Raw genomic sequence first — 22,381 nt, 5'->3', positions numbered from 1 at the left:
GCGTTGTTGTTTTTTTGTTCATTGTTTTGAAGGGAGTGTGGACCAATGTCTTTATTAATTAAATAAAAGGGACAAAACAATAAGTGTCCTTCTTTCTGCTCCACTTTTTGTAACAAAAAAGGTTTGTATGTTTTATGTTTTTGTAATTGTTTTGTGGGAAAAAAACAAAAAAAGAATTAAAGCTACAAGTAGCATTTAGCGGGCCCGAGCACGTGCGACCGCCTGGCATGGGCGACCGCCCCAAGAACAACGCCCTGCTCGAACCGTTTGGCTTCAGTCTTCCTTCTGGTTTCTGGAGCTGCAAGCTACATTTAACATGATTGACACAACTGCCCTAACAGACAACTACAAGAGGAGTTTTAATGTATAACACGGTGAAGGAGTTTTTGTGCAGAAAAAGGTACCATTAGAAAAGTTGGTAGCCATACCTGCAGACGGGGCTCCTGCTATGATCAATAGACAAACAGGTTTCATCACTCACTGTAAAGCTGACCCAGACTTTCCAAAATGTCTGCATTACTGCTGCTTCATTCACCAGCAGGCCTTATGTGCAGAAGTGATTGGCTCTGGACACATAATGACTCCTATTGTGAAAATCATAAAAAACCTCAGCTGCAAAGCAAAACAGCACAGGATTTTCAAGGTGCTATTAGAGATGTCTGCTGAATATGGTGAGTATGAATAAGAATATGGTAAATTTGAACTTGCAGTTTTGACTGACATTACTGGAAAACTAAATCACTTTTACTGTGATCTGCAAGGCAATGGCAAAACTATATATTTTTTTGGAACAGACTGCAGTGTTTCTTGTGCGGATTTTTTCTGCCAGGGCTTGTCGGCTTGGTCTGTGGTTGTTGCCCTTTCTGGGGAAGCTGGAGTTTAACTTTGCAGCCTCACGGCTGTGAAGTGGACCCCGTTGATGTTCTAGTCTGGGTGGGTGCGGTGGGGATTCTCCTATGGCGAGATTTATAGAAATTTCTCTGATTAAAAAAGTTAATTCATGAAGACATATATTCACTGACATTAAAAAAATGTTTATGTGACCTCAGAACACGGACATTGTAGGGAATCGAACCCCATCCCAGTAACTGGGAGTACCATTACCAATGTCTTTTGCTTTTTTGAAGTCACATGGCAAGGAAAGCAAAACCTGCATCATGAATAACTAGGCCATAGGAATGCAATAGATACATAAATTTCAATTACTTTCTGAAGTACTTTTTGAGTACTTGTAATATGTTTGTAAATCAGATGGTTTGAAATTTAGAAATATGCAAAAAAAGGATTTTGATTCTTTACTCAATTGCTAACTACAGAAAAAAATGTAAATTTGTAATGCCTTATATGTATTCATGATGCAGGAAAAGAAACCATATTTCCATAAAGTCAGAGGATTGTGACTTAACAGAGATAAAGATGTCACCATCTCTCCCCGTCTCCTTCGCCACAACAACTGACACCAGCATGTATTTAGTTAAACATTTGACGTTTTAATTTAAGTCAGACGTTGTGACTCAACAGAGATAAAGATGTCACCATCTCTCCCCGTCTCCTTCGCCACAACAACTGACACCAGCATGTATTTGGTTAAACATTTGACGTTTTATATCAAGTCAGACGTTTGTGACTTAAAAGAGATAAAGATGTCGCCATCTCTCCCCTTCTCCTTCGCCACAACAACTGACACCAGCATGTATTGAGTTCAACATTTGACGTTTTATATTAAGTCAGACGTTTGTGACTTAAAAGAGATAAAGATGTCGCCATCTCTCCCCGTCTCCTTCGCCACAACAACTGACACCAGCATGTATTTGGTTAAACATTTGACGTTTTAATTTAAGTCAGACGTTGTGACTTAACAGAGATAAAGATGTCACCATCTCTCCCCGTCTCCTTCGCCACAACAACTGACACCAGCATGTATTTGGTTAAACATTTGACGTTTTATATTAAGTCAGACGTTTGTGACTTAAAAGAGATAAAGATGTCGCCATCTCTCCCTTTCTCCTTCGCCACAACAACTGACACCAGCATGTATTGAGTTCAACATTTGACGTTTTATATTAAGTCAGACATTTGTGACTTAAAAGAGATAAAGATGTCGCCATCTCTCCCTTTCTCCTTTGCCACAATCATCAACAGTCACTTACATGTGTAAAACGACAAAGAACCCCATCATGATCACTAAAGTATGTTTGTACAACTGTACATTCGACTTTATAGTTTGTTGTTTTTAAGTACACATGATCGATTATCGTATTTTTTAACGTTGTGTTTTCAGAAACCAGTTGAATGAAACCTTTATGTGCCATGAAATCAGTTATTGTCTTAGAGTTTACTAAGTTTTCATTAAAATCACCCATTATAGCAATGGTATCACCCAGGGGCTCCAAAAGATCAACTAATTTCTTAAGGTTCTCTCTAAATAATGAAATGGCATATGATGGTGGACGATACAGAACTGCCACGACTATGTTTGATGTAATAAATCTGTGCACTAAACATTCAATATCTACATTTTGTATCTCTACATGTTCAAACAGGATATTTTCAACGGTGTACATTCCAACACCACCATGTTTTAAGCCTTTAATCACATTCAGTCTAGGATCTACTCCACTATAAGACAGTGAGCGTGGCATACTATAAAAATTATACCCACTGATGTTCAATGCATCAGTTAAAGGTGCATTTGGAAGCCATGTTTCAGTTACAGCTATGCAGTTAACATGTAACTGTTTTGTGCACAAAGCTAAGTCCTTTACATGCCACTGTAAATTTTGCACATTCATGAGGAAAATGCTGAATTCACATGAACTAGAAGTGAGATTTTCTTTATTTATCAGATATTGAGGCATGTTTGCCACATATTCAGAAACTGTTTTGTTACAGTAAATGGCCTGTTCCTTAAAATCTTGAATAATTAAACCAGACAAACTTGTTACGCGGCTTAATGCAACATAAGCCTGCCCAGGAGCAAAAGTTTTTTTCAAAGACACAACAACATTATCAATGGTAAGACCCTGAACTTTATGAACAGTACAAGCCCAAGCAAGTTTTAGAGGAAACTGACGTCTCAGACCACCTCTTCCTGTGACTCGTTCCTCTTCTGGAACAATGGCTACAGAACCTGAGACAAGCCCTGGATGATTTTCATACTGTTTCTTCCGTTGTCTTCCAATGTCTTTATTATCAAAATTCACAAAAACAATTTGTGGAAAGTCAGAGTTTCTATAGACAATATCAGTCACAATTCCACATGCACCATTGACAAGACCATCTGCCACATCAACATTTTTACAGAGCATGACACGTGCATTCTTCCCCAAAAGAAGTCTTTCTGCTAGACAAGTATTGTTAGCATTTGAATGATTACCACTTAGTAACACTTGTCTACCTGTTTCCTTACAATTTACATAATCTTGAGCTTTAATAGTTACATACTCTGGACAGGATGAGTGTAGATGGGTTAAATTATGTTGATTTACTTGACCATTAGTTGGGAAAATATGTAAAGCAGAGCTGCCTTCTCCCGTTTCACGTGACTTCAATTGTTGGATATCACTTTTTAACATTTCAGTACCTTTGCATCGTGTCCTAACTCTGCCGAGTAATTTGGCAAATTCCTGATCTTTTTGGCGTACAATGGTTTCTAGGCAAACAATTTCAAACACACCACACCAAAGATCCATACCCACATTTTCTACATACAATGGTTTTCCTCTCACTGGAGGTAATTGAAAGAAATCCCCAACTGCAATAATACAAACATTTCCAAACAATGCAGAGTTACCAGTTTGCTTTATTTGCCTCAGACGCCCATGAATATATGCTAATAAATTATGATCTACCATGGATATTTCATCAATTATCAAAATCTGTAAACTGCTGTAAATGGCACGTAAAGAATTTAATTTTTCCTCACCCAGTGGTGTGTAAGGTAAGCGGACATCTTTACCAATACAAAAAGTGTTGTGTATAGTACTTGCTTGTACATTAAACGCAGCAATTCCTGTGGGAGCCGTCAACAAAACACAGATGTCATCTACATGACGACAAAGAGGAGACAATAGTCTATTTGATTCATATTGTATTGCTTTAATTAGGTGAGTTTTACCAGTCCCTGCACCTCCTGTTATGAACAGGTGGAATGGTTCTGGCTTTTTTCCCAAAACCTTTTCCACACACCATTTTCTCACTTGGTAAAAAATATCCATCTGAATTTCATTTAAAGAGCGAATTAAAGCCAAGCCATCACTACGAGGCATTTTTGTGTTATTCAGTTGAAAGAAATGGCTATGTTGAGCAGAAACTCTTAAATCAGGAATATCAAATTCCTGTTCATCATCGACACTTTTTTGGTTCTGCAACAACTCTTGACACTCAAGTCTTTCCAATTCTTGCTCAGGGCATAATTCACACCAGGCATCTTCAACTACACCAGCATTATCTATCCCTTGCTGAGCATTAACCAATTTATCACCATCAATTTCAAATTTACTTCTGTTTAATGTTACCACGGACTTTACCAACTGCAGACCTGAATTACCAAGTCTTATCGTGCCCTTATGAAAAAAGTCTTGATACGTTTCAAAACCTTGAGGTTTCAGCTGGCTATCGCTGTAGTATGGCAAAAACAACTGCAGATTGCTTTGATAAAACAATTCAGGCTGTTTTGTTTCAGAGAACTTAACGTAACGTACAACAGCAGGTTGTGTGCGGGTTCTTTTTACAACATATCCAGTGTTGTTGTTCAACTTTATTCGCTTAGCAGCACTTTCATTTTTTGACAACACACGAAATTCGGAAGCAAATACTGCTAAACACATTGAAGGAAAATCATCACTCTTAGGTCTGTTCTTATATCTATCCACAATGCTTGTCATCCACATATCATCTGTGCTAACAGAATGCTTTGATGCTTTTTCTTTAAGTACTTTTAACGGTAAACTCATTTTAACAGTATTTTCACCAACAGGAAGAAACACAACTTTCCGAGAGCACTCTTTCAAATGTGCATTTGTCAGTCTATAAACACTTTCTTGAGCAGATACATCTCTGTTGTGCAAATATGTACTGCCTAATGTTTTTAGACTCTCTTTGGCAGAAGCATTTCCATCCCTGCATGCTTCCTTTTGTGCACACTGCAATAATAAACCCATTTCCTTCTCTGATTTAGAGATGTAAGAAATGATGTACACAACACATGCGTATGCGTCGACAACAAACTGTATATCCATATTAGCATTCCAGCATTTTAACAGTGGCTTGCTATATTGATTAATCCAAACTTCTTTAAGTTGACGTTTCAGCACAACATGGGTTTTCCGAGCACAACAGTTATATGCAGTTTCAAATGTGCTTTGGTTTAACCCAACAGATTCAAACAAATCCTCAACATTGTCATAAGTTGGCCCATCAGTTGAGAGAGCAGCTTTAATGTGTGCAATCAATGCAGAAGCCTCTTTTTTCTTCAATTGCGGTGTCTGTGCATTTTCTTTACAGTTGCAAGACTCTTTCTGTGATAACACACATTGACAAGACTGTGTCTCTTCAGCACTTGTGCTACGTGATATGAATGTACGCGCAGAAGGTGGTCTAGGAAAATTAAAACGACACACAGTTCCTTTTTTTTTACATGTTTTCGCATGTGTTTCAGAGTGTTTTTGCACAGATGTTACAATTTCCAGTAAGTCAATATTTGATGGTAACTCACAAGTCACATAACGATCAATAAATGCAATCACTTCAGCATCTGTATTTCTGTCAATTACAGGTGCATCCTCTATCCAAAACAGGCAATGAAGATGTGGTGAGCCTCGTTGCTGAAACTCCACCCTATAAAAATAATCCTTAATTTTTCCTATAGGACATGCAGGCGACATAAGAACCTCTTTCAGAAAACAATGCCAACGAAAATCAAACATCCGAGCAGCAGTGACAGGATTACGACGCAAAAGCTCACATCTGTCTGCCCATTCCAACTGCTCCACAGTTTCAGTTCTACCTTCGTGCTTCAGAATGCAGGAAAGTAAATTCTTCCAACGCATATCAGCTGAAGAAAATGAACAGAACCATGTGGGGATTCCAAGCTGCCTCACACAAGCCATGAGGTCTTTCTGGGCCGCCTGCCAAAAAGCTGGCGTACCTCTAATTGGTTTTAAAAATCGGTACCCATCATCAAATTCCAACATCCTTTTAATAGAATCATCACTTTTCAACAACTCTCCAGTAACTACTCGTTTATTTTTAAAATTATACTTACCTTTTCTTACTGCAATCGAAACATTTGAAACGACCTTTTCTAATTCTGTCATATATTGGGCAAAAAAAATATATTCCACATTTTGTGCAAAACGACAATCAGCATTAAGAATCCTGTTGTTAAAATATCGTGATAGAGTTAAAGGATGTTGTCTTCCATCATGATATGTTGGTCCACCCTTAGGAAACAACACAGGAAAACACTTAGCCTCATTTGTAATATCGGACAACAACTTCACCGGACTATTGCCTTCAGCGGGAGCTACATTCAAAATGTGATCAAAATATTGATCCAAAGCCTCTTGACCAATGTCTACTGGCATTAGACAAGTGTCCTGGAACATGCAATGCTGCTGTCTATCATGCAGAAGTTCATCTCCTAAAACATTTGAATCGTCAACATTTGCAGTGCATTCAACATCTTTTTCTACCACATCAGATGTTTCTTTACAAAAACCATTAATCCAATCATTATTAAATTTCACGTTGTTATAATAATAATTATGGGTTTGTAAAAACTGTAAAGCCTGCTTAACACGTTCCGTATCAACATACTGATATTCATAATGTCCTTTATAAGTAAGCTTCCGTTTTAATTTCACAGGCACAAGAGAACCCTCAATAGACATGCGTGGTAACAAATAAGTTGTTTGTTCAGTATTTGCAGGAACACAAGTAATAGGTCCATGCACGCCATTCTGTCCACCTTTGGGCAATGCTAACAGTTTCATAAATGGAATATGTAACGCTATTAGATGTTGTTCTAATTGATTTAAACATGCCAATTCCGCTGGTATAGGTTCAAGTTCTAAGTTATTTTTAACACTTTCAGCTGGTACTTTACCTTTCTTGATTTTAGCATGACACGTGTAACAAATCCACAATTTGCTTCTTGATGTTTTCATCCATTCACAATTTTTTGAGCAGTTTGCATTGCAGATATGCAAATAACCAGAAGTGATACATTGATCAGCGATAAGTCCAAGTCCTGCATTACTGTACAACTCTTTTTTACAATGTAATACTTGATGTTCAAATAACAACCTATGACATACACAACAAACAAACCCAGGTCCATCTTTAACTTTATCCAAAAATTGTTTCATAACAACATCAAACTCTTCCAACTGTTTTTTATTCAATTGTCGCTTCAATTTCATCCCATCCAACACACTTTTCCTAAAGTGAGGATCTTGACGATATTTTCTAGAACTCAGTGCTTTAACATTTTCTCTATGAGTAACATTACTCTGATATTTTCTAGAACTCAGTGCTTTAACATTTTCTCTATGAGTAACATTACTCTGATATTTTCTAGAACTCAGTGCTTTAACATTTTCTCTATGAGTAACATTACTCTGATATTTTCTAGAACTCAGTGCTTTAACATTTTCTCTATGAGTAACATTACTCTGATATTTTCTAGAACTCAGTGCTTTAACATTTTCTCTATGAGTAACATTACTCTGATATTTTCTAGAACTCAGTGCTTTAACATTTTCTCTATGAGTAACATTAATCTGATATTTTCTTTTACTCATTTCCTTAACATTATGTTTGTGTAACAAATCAAATTTATACTTGCTTTTACTCCCATTTTTAACACGATGTCTGTGTAAATCATCAGTTCTGTATTTTGCAGAACTACGTTCTTTAACCCACATTTTATGCATAGCATTTTCCCTATATTTATTTTTACTCAATTCTAATGCTCTGGATCTACGCAAAGAATCAGATGCATATTTCCTTTTACTCATATCTTTTTTCTTCTGTTTATGCAGTTCACTTGTTTGATATTGCATTTTGTGGTAAAAAGATCTCCTTTTTTTTAGATACTTTGAAAAGGAAGATTCACCAACTGAATCACAACTAACATTATGTGGTTGAAAAGAACGACATCTTAACAGTGGTTTCTCAGAACAAATACTATTGCTTTTACACCAATTGGCACACCCAATTTTACCACTACAATGAACACAAACAACAACCTCGTAATATTTCTCACCACATTCTCGCAAATAAATTGCTTGATTTCCAAGTATTTTATTTACAGGGTTATACTTTCTCCATATGCTACCATTGTGTACAAAAATTTCTACTCCCAAAACATTTGAAGTAGCTTGAATGTCAATCTCACATACAAAACTGCCAACATATTTCATACGTGACTTTTGAATGTACTCAGACACTGTGGCATATCCTTTCTCCAGCAACTTCATATGAATGTCACTGTTCTTTAGCATAAACTTAACAACAGCCAGTCGAACTCTTCTATGACAATTTTCAGATCCACTAATGACTCGAGAAATAGCACGAAAAAAACTATTGCCATCATTTAATGTGACCTCTGTCTTACAAATAGAACCAAGCGTTACATTATTAGTTGGAATGTCTTCATACTGCTTCACAAAATCTAAATCAATATGTTTTGACAACAAAACTGTACTCTCAAACGACAATGGATAAAAACTGAAAGCATTTTCAACTAAATTGTTACTTTGATAAATTTCACTGTTTTGGTGATCATTGTTAACCAATGCACTAAACAAAACTTCATTACAATCACCAACTTCAGACCTGCCATGTTTAACACTCTTGCAATCTCCTTCTGACAGCATTTCTGAGTCTCTTTTGCGTTGCCTCATATTATGACCCAAATTATTTTTTTCCATAGATTTACACAACCCAAAACAACGCTGCTGCTGAAACATTTCAACGCAAGTTACAACTTCATAATGACACTCATTTATATTTTGCAAATATATGCCTTGTTTAGATATGGCCTTACGTTGACAGGCATATTTCAACCAACGTTCATTGTGAAATGTATACACACTCACACCCAAGTAGTCAGCTGTAGCTTGAATTTCAACCTCTGTAGCCCAACTACCAGAAAATCTCATTCTAGAAACATTGAGATATTCATCCACAGACATATTTTCAGATCTCAAAAGAGAACTATAATTTCCAACATTCTTTTGTAAATGTGTGACAACTGCACGTCTTAACTTTATGTGATTTTTCTCTGTACCACTAATAACTTTGGACACAGCCCTAAAAAAACAATTGCCATCGGCTACTATATGATCAGTTTGACATGGAATTCCCAACATATCAACCTCTAGAGGGTTAGAACAAGCAGTGTTTTCACAATGCACATTCAGTTGTTTACACAATGCTTGTGTAACATCAAAATCAACAGGGTAAAACTCAAGTTTCTTTGATGAAACATCAAGAAACTCAACATCCAAACTAGCTTCATTAGCATCATACCATTTTGTCTTCTTTGATTCACGTTGCACAGTAGAAAGCTTACGCTTTCTGTTACTTTCATGCAACGGTAAGGGACCAGTTTGAACATCTAAACTGCACCCGAAACCAAACTGTGACCCAGTATTTAATCCAGTTTTACAATCCTTCTCAAGCACACTTTGTTTATTTTTCTCACTATGATCATTGTCAGTAACAGCAACGGATGCAATTTCAAAAGCCATTTCTTTCCCTGCAAGTGAAATACTCAGGCAACAAATATAATTGTATAAATCATTAAGACTAGGAAGGTACATGATAATACTTCTTCCATTTACATCTGCCATTCCAGTACCACTGCGTGCATGTGAATCCACCACAGCATAATGGCCGTTTTCTGAAATAACAGCACAAGTACTACTGCCTATGGTCAAAAAACATGTTTTATACTTGACAAGCATGTGCTCCAGTCCCTTTTTAAGAGTTATCACTTCACCACTGTCAACAAATTTACCATTACTCACATTAACAATCCCAGAAACGTATTCACCATACTCAAACTTAAATAATTTACCATCAATTTCAGAATCCATGGGCAAATCAGGTACTGACAAAAACTTCAAATTTCCAGGGATGATTTTGTTTTCACACACCGAGGAGTAAAGCTGATCACCAAGAAACACAACATGGTCCAAGTCTGTTGCCTCCCACTCAAAAACACTACGATGCGTGTGTTTAGCCATACTCACCAGGGCTATTGCCATGCACTGCACACCTCTGTTTTGAAGCTGCCGATCTCCTTGATGAAAAGATCCCCTTACACAACGTTCTGTGTCAAATCTGTTACAATTGTTTTCATTTAAAATCACTGAAGATGATTTTTTTTTTAAATTACTGCCCTTTTTTCCAATTTTCAATGTATTTTTGCATTCCATTAACACTTTACATTTATCGCCAACCACAATTTTGTCATTTAACTCCTGAACATGTTCTTTTATAAAACCAGTCTGTCTTTTGCCCAAAACTGACTGATTCACACGTGCATCCTCTGCTCCCAAACCAAATGTATTATTACACCCGTCCCAAGAAGCTTCTTTCACAAACATTGAACTAATGCCAAACCATTCTGCATTCAAAGACTTTTTCAAGTTCCAAATGTGCAACATCAAGTCATTAAAGCAACTGTTGAAGACAGCCACAGATGTTCCAATATTAGAAAACATTCCAGATGAATCTCGTGCACCACAATCAACCACAACAAAATACTCTTTGTGATGAATGACAGCACAAACGAAACCCTGCAAATCCAACAAACACAGATCTTCCTCCATCAGTCGCTCCTGCATCATTTCATACAACAGTGAAAAATCTTCACTCTTTGAATCACCAGAATACACAGGCTCATTGATAGCAACATCCCAAATTCTTCCAAACACACTGAGCTTTTCAGAAACCTTGAATAACTTTTCGGAATTGTTCACACATCCATCACTTCCATTAAATGAACAAACCAACTGCACACCTTCATTTCTAATATTATCAACATCAGCGTCCCTCCATGTACACACTGGAGCAACAACATGGTTGATTGCAGCCACAACACAACATGTAAGCGATGTTGTACTATCACTTGAATTTGTCAATCTTACTTTCATTCCAGAAATCAAAGGCCTCTGTATTTGCTCCAGACAAACACAACCAGAAGTTTTACCTTCTTCCTGAACCTTACACACTTTGGTGCGACGCATATTAAATCCCTTCTTTCGTGGCATCTAAAAAAAAAATAAAAAAATGAAACCACCATTAAAATAAAATTCTCATTTCTATTATGTATACATAAAGCAATACATTTATACCACACAGACAAATAATCAAAAACATAAAATTAAATATTCAGACTATTGGAAAATAGTTATACACAAATAAATGTAACATGTGTCCTATAATACAGTGGTCCCCAACCCCCGGGCCGCAAATAATAAATAACTTACTTTACTTCCGGTTTATTTATATCTGAATCTGAAAGATGTTTTATTTTGAAAAGATGCCCGATTCTCTGTGTGACTGTCACACCCGTCTATGTCACCAGTAATGTATGGAAGCGATTCAGTAGCATTAATAAAAAGCAAAGTTAAAACCAGAAATGCTTTTTCATTTTCAAAAAGAAGCTGCATTTTGTTGACTCAAAAATAAAATGAAAAAACAATCCCCCAAAATGCTTTCTTTTCCTTCCTCAAAGCTTATTCTGTCACTTAATTAAAATGAAAATGGTATTTGACATTTCATTTTCAAGTCGTTCTCTGGTAAATGTGTAGCATAATTCATTTAGAAATGTTTAATTTGACCTTTAAAATGGATTAATAGAAATGCTTTTCTGATTTTCAAAATGAAGCTGCATTTTTTGACTCAAAATTAAAAAGAAAAAGCAATACTTCAAAATGCTTTATTTCCTTCCTCAACACAGCTTATTCTGTCACTTAATCAAAATGATAAAGAAAATGGTGTTTGACATTTCATTTTAAAAAAGGTCCACGGTAAATGTCTAGCAAAATTCATTTAGAAATGTCTAATTTGACAATTAAAATGGATTAACAGAAATGCTTTTTAATTTTGAAAATGTAGCTCAAAATTCAAATATAAAAGCAATATTTCAAAATGCTTTTTCATTTTATACTTCAATCCGCCTATTCTGTGTCATAATTAAAACGAAAATGCAAAGAGGGGATTGCATTTTAACATCCACCCTGCAAAACTTGGAGCAATATTCATTTCTTAAACACATTAGCAGAGGGGGGGTGGGGCGATGACGTCACTGCTTTCTCCGTGTGTACGGCCGCTGTCGCTGAGAGACCTGGTGTGTCTGTGTTCGCATTAAGATCACCTAAAACTGGGTCCTGTTCACAAACCGCTGGACCTGGCCTGCTCAAACCTGGATTCCTGGATCTTAATGCGAGAAATGCAGCAGAATGTTCCTTTAGCTCCCTCTTGAATCAGAAGCTGTGAATCCCAACCCAACTTCTTCAGCGTCGTCTGACCGCACGGATTTACAAACATATGATCAAGCAGAGCAGGCCTTTAATAATAATCATAACAGTAATAAAAGCACATTATGAAGATAGTCTCCTGCAGCTTCACGCTGAGTGAGTGTTTTTGGTCCAACCAGCAACCGTTTAGCATGGAGAAATCTGTCTGTTGATGGAGCTCCAGCTGTCAAACAGCAAATTTAGCTGCAAATAAATTTGTAAATATGTGAGAATTACATCAGTTTTTATTTTGTTCTGGACACCACTGGAAACACAAATTCATATGATGGTTTCTCGGATCATCGTAGCAGCATTTCCGCCTTCAGCGATCGGAGCTTCGCGCTCCGCTATGAAAAGGCAGCTGGCGGTCCGAAGATAAAAAGCTTGTCTGCGTGCGTCAGGAGGAGGACCGCAGAAGACGGACATGCTGCTAGTTAGTCCTGAGAAGCTGTGCAAACTCATCAGAAGTTCACAACCATCACAAAACCCTCTTCTCTGCCACTAACAGTCTGCTCCTGGTGCGTGTGTCTTTCAGCAGGCGGACACACGGAGAAAGCAGTGACGTCATCGCCCCGCCTCCCCTCTGCTAATGCTTTTAAGAAATGAATATTGCTCCAAGTTTTGCAGGGTGGATGTTAAAATGCAAATGCAATCCCCTCTTTGCATTTTCATTTTAATTATGACACAGAATAAGCGGTTTGAAGTATAAAATGAAAAAGCATTTTGAAATATTGCTATTATATTTGAATTATATTTGAATTTTGAGCTATTTGATGCAGCTACATTTTGAAAATTAAAAAGCATTTCTGTTAAACCATTTTTATTGTCAAATTAGACATTTCTAAATGAATTATGCTACACATTTACCATGCACCTTTTTTTAAATGAAATGTCAAATACCATTTTCTTTATCATTTTAATTAAGTGACAAAAAAGCTGTGTTGCAGTATAAAATGATAAAGCATTTTGAAGTATTGCTTTTTCTTTTTAATTTTGAGTCAAAAAATGCAGCTTCACTTTGAAAATAAAAAGCATTTCTATTAATCCATTTTAAATGTCAAATTAGACATTTCTAAATGAATTATGCTACACATTTACCATGGAACGTCTTGAAAATGAAATGTCAAATACCATTTTCATTTTAATTTTAATTAAGTGACAGAATAATCAGTGTTGAAGAAGGAAATGAAAAAGCATTTTGGTGGATGGCTTTTTCATTTTATTTTTGAGTCAAAAAATGCAGCTTCATCTTGAAAATTAAAAGGCATTTCTGGTTTTGACTTTGCTTTTTATTAATGCTACAGAATCGCTTCCATAGTAACACAGACCAAGGTGCTCCTCTCAGTCACGTGATAAGTTATCGCTAAAATAAAACCCAGGAGCTAGCAAAATGAGTAAAAAACAAACGTCTTTGGAAAGTTTTTTTTGCATAGGTGAAAAGGCCCAGCCAGGAGACAGAAGAGGAGCCTTCTACTTCCAGAAAAAAATAGCTACATTTTTCTTTTTTGCACCATGAGTGGCAGAAGGGGGGAGGATGATGAGAGCCATGCAATGTTCTATCCATGGGTGTCTAAATTAAAGCTGGGATGTGTGATGTCACACATCTGTTCCTCCTTCTGCGTGGCGTTGCTACAGTAATCCTCCACCAACATCTCAAAGACCTGTCCGTTAACTTAAAAAATGTGCAATCAAGTTTATTGAAACAAGGTTGGGGATCACTGCTATAATAGATTATTAAACACTGCAAATTTAACTTACCTTTACCAAACTCTTTAATGGCTTACAAAACACAACGTTCTCTGGAAAAAACAGCAAACAGCTCCTCTCTCTGTTGTCCAGACAAAGGTTTAGTCACTGGTGTGGAAGATCCCTCAGAGGAAAACTCTGGAGTTACAAATAAAAATGTAAAAGGAAAAACATTTAATTCAAACAAAAATAAATACATAAACAAACTTTAATAGACATGAAATGGTAGATGCTCTCTGGGAGGCTAATCCATAGAGGAGGTCCATTAAAACTGAATGAGGCCTTGCCGTGTGTTTTAACTTTTGGGATAACCAAAAGGCCTGTATCAGAGGACCTCAGGGTCCACAGGGGATCATACATTAAAATCATATCAGACAAATATGAAGGCCCAAGACCATAAAAACATTTATAAACTAATAATAACGTTATCAATCCTAAAGCGAACAGGAGGCCAAGCAGCCATTTTAAAATCTGTGTGTGTTCCTGCAAATATATTCATACTGGCTGCCACACTTATAGATTATATGAAAACATTTATACACAAATAAATTTAACATGTGTCCTATGAAATTATTAAACACTGAAAATTTAACTTAAAACCTAAAAAGTACAAAATAGGTTGGAACTGATCTTCAGTGGAAATACTCACGGGTCGGCACGCGTTCAAAATGTATTATATGTGAACTGCTATGTATTTGATCAATTAGAAAGGAGTTTCACTGGTTAATGTGGTTTAAAAACCGTAAAAACTACATTCGAATATTTAATTGAGAACTACAAAGATGGTGGATAGACTACAAAAAAAAACGATCTCTGAAACTGATAGAAACTTGTTGTTTGTCGACCAGTATCGATTCTACATGTCATTTTGTACATTTGTGTCCGTTTAAAAAGAAAATTCGTCGGTTGGTTTGCTTTGAAAAGTCTTTTTAAAATTACGTTCGAAACAAAATGCCCGCCATCACTTCCGGTTCAACGAAGTAAAAGGTCAAATTATTTGCGTTCGTCTAATCAATTTTAAGCAACTTTTACGGTTTTTTATTCAATAAAATTGATAATCAGAAGGTGAGTAGTCGTTGTGGCGATGTAAAAAAGTGTCGATGGTCGATTAAAGTAATGGTTCGTTTACAAGTCGCGGGAAAATTCATAATGGTCGTGACAAACCTCGAGTCAAATTGAAGGCGTCCTCGGCGCAGTGCGTCTGGCAAGGTCGAGTTCTTCTCACTGGGGGTCCTGTAGTCTTCCTTGCTGGTCAGGAGCGTCGAAGATCGAAGTGCAGAGGAAATGAGAAAGTTCTGAAAAGAACTGATTTGCTCAAATTCGGCAAGCTTCAGCGAAATTCTCTGTGGGGTGTGATTCTCCAGTCGTCCAGCAGGGGTCGAGCAGAGGGAGTACTCAGACGAAAATGCCCTGCCTTCAATGGCTTGACCAGCTGCTTGACTTGTGGTTTTTCCCATCATGCATTTTATCGTTCGTATTTGATGAAGTAGATTGATTACATGTTATTGCTTTCATGAAATAATAGAAGTTCTACTTCGTTTAGTTCCGTATGTATGTGTAGAACATTTTATAGTAATTATTTTATTGATCATTAGTCCGTTAGGGAACATTGTAGCTGTTGGGTTTGTGCCCCATTGGCATGAGTTCTCCCATGGACCAATCAGACAGCTCCGTTTTTAGTTTGATCCCAAGGGTTAAAATCTAATAAAATTACATTCCAATCCCAAAGTGGTGGTGTGTTGTCTTCTTTGTGTTATGTCTGTGTTCAAAAAAATGTTTTGTGGGTGATTCTGTTAGATACATCTCACAAGAAACGTTTGCTATTCAGGGGTTGTGACGTCATACTTCCCATGATGCTTTGCTGGTGGGGGAAGCCTGCTGCATGTGAACTTTGTCAAAGAACAACAAAATCTTTTACAGCATAAATACTTAACGGTCACCTGCTACCTAGAGGCCGAATTGTAATCCCTTTGACTCTCTCTGGTGGACTTTTCTTAGAAGTTCAATCGGCTGCTTTATTTAAGTTGAGAAATCTTCATATCTATAAATATAAAGAAGTCTAAAAAATTTTTCAAAACACAACTGCCCTTACAGACAATTAAAAGAGGAGTTGAAATGTATAACACGGTGAAGGAGTTTTTGTGCAGAAAAAGTACCATTAGTAAAGCTGGTAGCAGTGACTGCAGACGGGGCTCCTGCTATGATCAATAGACAAACAGGTTTCATCACTCACTGTAAAGCTGACCCAGACTTTCCAAAATGTCTGCATTACTGCTGCTTCATTCACCAGCAGGCCTTATGTGCACAAGTGATTGGCTCTGGACACATGATGACTCCTATTGTGAAAATCAACACCTCAGCGGCAAAGCAAAACAGCACAGGATTTTCAAGGTGCTATTGGAGGAGATGTCTGCTGAATATGGTGAATTTGAATTTGGTGAATCTGAACTTGCATTTTTGACTGAAATTACTGAAAAACTAAATCACTTGAACTTCGAGCTGCAAGGCAATGGCAAAACTATATTTTATTTATGGAACAGCCTGCAGTGTTTCTTGAGGGGATCTTTTCTGCCAGGAAACTTCAGGAGTTTGACAGAAAGGTGACCAGCTGTGCAGCTGTTTGTGTACAGGGAGAGTAACAGGGGTGAAAGGACACAGCCCTGGGGGGATCGGGTGCTTGTGGTCCGAGTATCTGAGACGAGCTTCCCCAGCCTCACATACTGCTGTCTGTCCGTCAGGAAGTCTGTGATCCACCTGCAGGTGGAGTCAGGCACATTCATCTTGGAGAGTTTTTAATACCAAAGATGTATGAAAGACATACCGAAAAAATATGTCTTTCAGTGTTTAACTGGCTGTCTTTGGATTATGCATGCCTGAGTAATGGCCATTCTTACTACTCATCTCTCTGTTCACTGCTTGCTAATTTACATAGCAGGGGTCCCAGCAGGAGGGGGCGGGGTTGTAACACGACTCCTTCAGCAGAGCCAGGCTGAGAGAGGCTTTGACATGTAAGATGTTAGATGTTAGAATGCCAGATGTTAGAATGACCAGTTCATTTTATATCTATGAAAATATTCAGGGAGCTATGGGACATGTTCAGCTTTAGGTCTGTGAAAATTGGTGTCGATTGTTGAAACATAAGTTACCATAAAAAAAATGTTTGTTTGGAGTCTAGACAGATTTAACACAGGTTTTTGGATGAAAAGGATTTTTTATAAATCATCTGTTACACTTTTAAGTCTGAAAAAAATATGGAAGGCAGCAAACACAGATCCCTACCGTTTTTAATTTTTTTGTGCTGATATTTGAAAGATAAGTTATGCAAAAAAATAGGTGTTTGCAGTTTTGCCTAAAAAGACGTTTTCGGACCTTTTTGGATGTAATGCTCTCTAAGATGTCACCTGTAACTTCAATCATTCTGAATTTTTTTAGGAAGCAGTAGCACATAAATGCCTATGAAAGTTGAATTCTTGGTGCTGATAACCTAAACAGAATTTATGCTAAAAATCTTTGTTCAGTCCAAAATTTCATTAAAAAAATCAAGTGATGAAGTTTCTCGTAGACCCTATAGTGTTACATATCAAAGCTGGAGGTTATTAAAGGCATCTAATTCTGAAATCTCAGCTTCCTGAGACAAACGGCTGATTTATAATAAATTTCTATTATTTGGGTGCACATAATCGACCACTTCCTGTTACGCAGGCACCGTCAGGTGTACACCCATGAAACTTTACATGATGAGAGAGGACCCTTCTGAGTATCTCCAGTTTTAATTTCATGCACATCGGACAAAGCAAAGAGAAAATACAGGGCAGAATGTGCCCAATGCAATAACTAGGTGGCGCTATAGAGCTCGTCCAAGATTGTCATATCCATGGGTTCAGAATAGAAGCTTCATCATATCCATTGAATTTCAGTGAGATTGGACAAGGAATGTGCACGTGAGAGCAACTTTTGTGTGCATAGCGAGATGCCCAACTTTGCCGCTCTGTCACGACCACACCCCCGCATTGAAAGTTATGGTTTTTTGTCAGAGTAAACTTCAATGGCTTTTCAACAGGTGGACGTCATTTTCAGGTGTGTCGGCTCATCCTACTCGGAGCAGTGATGCTCCAAGTAAAACATGTCATTTCCTCTTGCCAGCAGGTGGCGCTACACTTTTTCCAGATTTTTTCACTGCAGATGTGTTCAGAGTCAGACTACAATCATGCACATCAATTTTGGATCAGATTGGATTATGCATGGCTGAGTAATGGCCATTTTTCTTTTCATGGCGTGTTTTCGAAACGACCTCCAATTTTGACGCGCCGCCATGGTCACAAACATCCATAAAAACTTAAAAGCTTTGCAATTTAACATCGGACATGTGTCTAGTTTACAAAACCAAAGTTTGGAGTCATTACTCTCAAATCTCTAGGAGGAGTTCGTTCTAGAGCGAGGCCTGCAAATGACCAAAATACAGCAAAAATGACATATTGTCATCAAAATATCAGACTTCCTGTGCGACTGACAGCTTGGTCCCAAGAGACTTTTTTGTAGGTTTCTATCCGATGAACATGCCCTGTTAAAATCAGGTTTGTACTATAAAGCATATGGAGGTGCTCGCGAAAACAAATTTTGCAGGTGGCGCTATCGAGCCATTTTTGTTTACCTATGCCGTTCTCCTATAAAATATGAAATTTTTCGCGACTCCTGATGTGTATACAAAATTTGGTGAGTTTTGGGGTATGTTAAAGGCCTCAAAAAGGCGACGGAAAAGTCGGAAGAATAATAATAATAATAATTAAAGCTACAAGTAGCATTTAGCGGGCCCGAGCACGTGCGACCGCCTGGCACGAGCGACCGCCCCGTGAGCAACGCCCTGCTCGAGCCATTCTCGTCGTTTTTTCTTGTCCATTCTGGAGCTCCAAGCTATTGTTAATACGACAGCAGCCTGGGGGGGGGGGGGGGGGGGCTGTAATCTGTTGCCTTAAGGGACAAAGACTTTTGCATATAGCATGAAAAAAATTCAAGCAATGATGATAATTGCTATCACTGTCCCTAAGGATGAGAACAATAGAACTCATTCAATTTCCACTACAATGTCTAGATGAGTGTCAGCTATGTCTGATAACTTGGCCAATTAGCTGGACCGGGATCTTGCAAAGTGCAGGTGGTTAACGTCCAGTGTGATGAGTCTGTGGACGGCAACAGTACAGCATAGCTTTTGGTTTCCACAAGAGAAGAACTCCTGACACATCTGCCCTAACAGACAACTACAAGAGGAGTTGAAATGTATAACACGGTGAAGGAGTTTTTGTGCAGAAAAAGGTACAATTAGAAAAGCTGGTAGCAGTGACTGCAGATGGGACTCCTGCTATGATCAATAGACAAACAGGTTTCATCACTCACTGTAAAGCTGACCCAGACTTTCCAAAATGTCTGCATTACTGTTGCGTCATTCACCAGCAGGCCTTATGTGCAGAAGTGATTGGCTCTGGACATATAATGACTCTTATTCTGAAAATCGTAAACAACCTCAGCTGCAAAGCAAAACAGCACAGGATTTTTAAGGTGCTATTGGAGGAGATGTCTGTTGAATATGGTGAATATGAACATTGTGAATCTGAACTTGCATTCTTGACTGACATTACTGGAAAACTAAACCACTTGATCTGCGAGCTGCAAGACAATGGCAAAACTATTTTTTTTTTGACCAGCCTGCCTTAGCCAGTGTTTTTCTTGTGGGGATCTTTTCTGCCAGGGCTTGTCAGCTTGGTCAGTGGATGTTGCTGCAGTTGTCTCCCTTGCTGGGACAGCTGGAGTTAAACACAGCAGCTCACGGCTCTGAAGTGGACCCCGTTGCTGTCCCAGTCTGGATGGGCACTGTGGCGATGTTCCAATGGCCAGGCTGGCTCCTGGTATAAAGAGATTCCCAAATACCATTTCCTAACCGCAGAGCCAAGGATGTGTTTACATGTTTAGGTCAAAAATGTGATGGACAGCTTCATGTTGTCTAAACATGCCACCCTGTTATTAATCCAGTTGATATGGTTCTCCATCTGTGTCTAGGTGATAGAAAAGCATTTTTTTTTATATTTAGAGCTCTAAGCAAACAAACAGTTGTCTATATAAAAGAGCTTTTACAATTGTGCACTTTTAGCAGGTCTCTGAGTTCATGTGACCAATGTATGGTGGATTTTCACAGACCTTGTTTAAAACTGAAGGTGAGAGAGACTTAGAGAAATGGCTTCATTGTTCTGGAGTTCTTTGTTTCATCCACAGAAGAGTAGAATTGGTGATTGATTTTGAAAAGCTGCTGAAAAAAGTATCTTTTTCAAATTGCAATTTCTAACTTGGGTTTTACATTTTGTGTTCCATTTTTTGTGCTTTAATTGGGAAGCATTTGTTATTTGTTTGGTGTTTTTAAGGTTCTGCAAATATACACATCATTTTTTAGAGACATTTGTTATCAGTTGTGTTTGTTGATTTGTAGTTTAATTTCATTGGATGTATAGATGTCGTGTGGGGGGGAGGCTCGAGAGCAGGTAGGACCCAGGCGCAAAGACGGGTGGCAAACGGGTTCAGGGCAAGTGGGTTTATTTAACTAACAAAAAGCGCTGCAGAGCAGGATGACAAAACTAAAAACAAAAACTTACTGTGGCATGGCAAGGGACATGGACGCCAGACAAGAAGACGTGATCAACATGAGCAGAAGTTAATGGACCAGCACAGGAGGAAGGCAGAGACAAGACTTATATACAGACAGGGCAGACAAGACACAGGTGAACACGATTAGGGCAAATGGGGACCAAAGGAAGTAAAACTCAAGAAACATGACAAGACAGGAAACCTTTCAAAATAAAACAGGAAACAGAACCAAACAAGACAGAACAAGAACTAAAGCGAAAAAAAAAGACAACAAACTGAAACCATGACAATAGAAAGGAAAAGAAGTTCAAACATTGATTATAAAAAAGGATATAAGAGATAAAAAAAAAGAAAAAGGAAAAGAAAAAAGATAAAATATTGATTTAATTGCATTTTGAATGAATAAAAAACAATGATTAATAGAATCAGAAATCAGAAAAAGTTTTATTGCCAGGTTCAGTAGAGCGCACTTTACAAAACGAGGAATTTGACTTGGTGTATAGTGCAATTAAGAATAAGTTAAAAATTAAGTTAACAACAACAACACACTATATACAGTAGAGTAAGGTGAATTAAAGTGGGAGCACAGATGGGCTGGGATGGTGGGGCCTGTAAGTGGCACCGACAGTCCTTTGGTGGGCGGGGGGGGGGGGGGGGTCACCTGGGGGAGTTGGGGTACTGTTCAGCAGGCTGACTGCAGTGGGGAATAAGCTGTTCTTGTGGCGCGAGGTCCTGGTCCTGATGGACCGGAGCCTCTTGCCAGGAGGGAGGGGCCGAAAGAGATTATGTCCTGGATGAGAGGGGTTGGCTACAATCCTGGCTGCCCGCCTCCAGGTCCTGGAGATGTGCAGCTCCTGGAGAGACGGGAGGTGGCAGCCGATCACCTTCTCTGCTGAGTGGATGACGCGTTGCAGCTTGGCCTTGTCTCTGGCCGTGGCCGCAGCGAACCAGACTGTGATGGAGGACGTGAGGGTGGATTCGATGATGGCGGTGTAAAAGTCTACCAGCATCTTTTCAGGGAGGTGAAACTTCTTCAGCTGCCTCAGGAAGTACATCCTCTGCTGGACCTTCTTAGTGATGGAGCTGATGTTCTGCTCCCACTTGAGGTCCTGGCTGATGATGGTTCCCAGGAAGCAGAAGGACTCCACAGAGGTCACCGGGGAGTCACAGAGGATGACAGGGGGGAGGGGGGCTGGGGCCTTCCTGAAGTCCACTGTCATCTCCACTGTCTTCAGAGCATTAAGCTCCAGGTTGTTAGCGCTGCACTATGACACCAGCCTGGCTATTTCACTCCTGTAGGCCGACTCATCTCCGTCAGAGATGAGGCCGATGAGTGTGGTGTCGTCAGCAAACTTCAGGAGTTTGACAGACAGGTGACCAGCTGTGCAGCTGTTTGTGTACAGGGAGAGTAACAGGGGTGAAAGGACACAGCCCTGGGGGGATCCGGTGCTTGTGGTCCGAGTATCTGA

The 22,381-nt window shown here is 38.5% G+C and overlaps 1 long non-coding RNA gene across 1 annotated transcript; it reads right to left on the bottom strand.

Annotated features, from left to right (window-relative positions):
- Nucleotides 1-1,111: 1,111 nt before the first annotated feature.
- Nucleotides 1,112-16,961, bottom strand: LOC144994456 (uncharacterized). The gene is made up of 2 exons (XR_013658002.1): nt 15,447-16,961; nt 1,112-14,420 (listed from the first exon to the last, which is right to left on the bottom strand). It is a non-coding gene; the product is annotated as an uncharacterized LOC144994456 (long non-coding RNA).
- Between the last annotated feature and the right edge of the window lie 5,420 nt (nt 16,962-22,381).

The sequence above is a fragment of the Oryzias latipes genome, chromosome 9, assembly GCF_053564925.1.
Source record: "Oryzias latipes strain Hd-rR chromosome 9, Olatipes_Hd-rR_3.1".
In the NCBI taxonomy this organism is placed as follows: Eukaryota; Metazoa; Chordata; class Actinopteri; order Beloniformes; family Adrianichthyidae; genus Oryzias; species Oryzias latipes.
The sequence above is the reverse complement of the archived record's forward strand: the minus strand, read 5'-3'. Positions and strand labels throughout refer to the sequence as shown.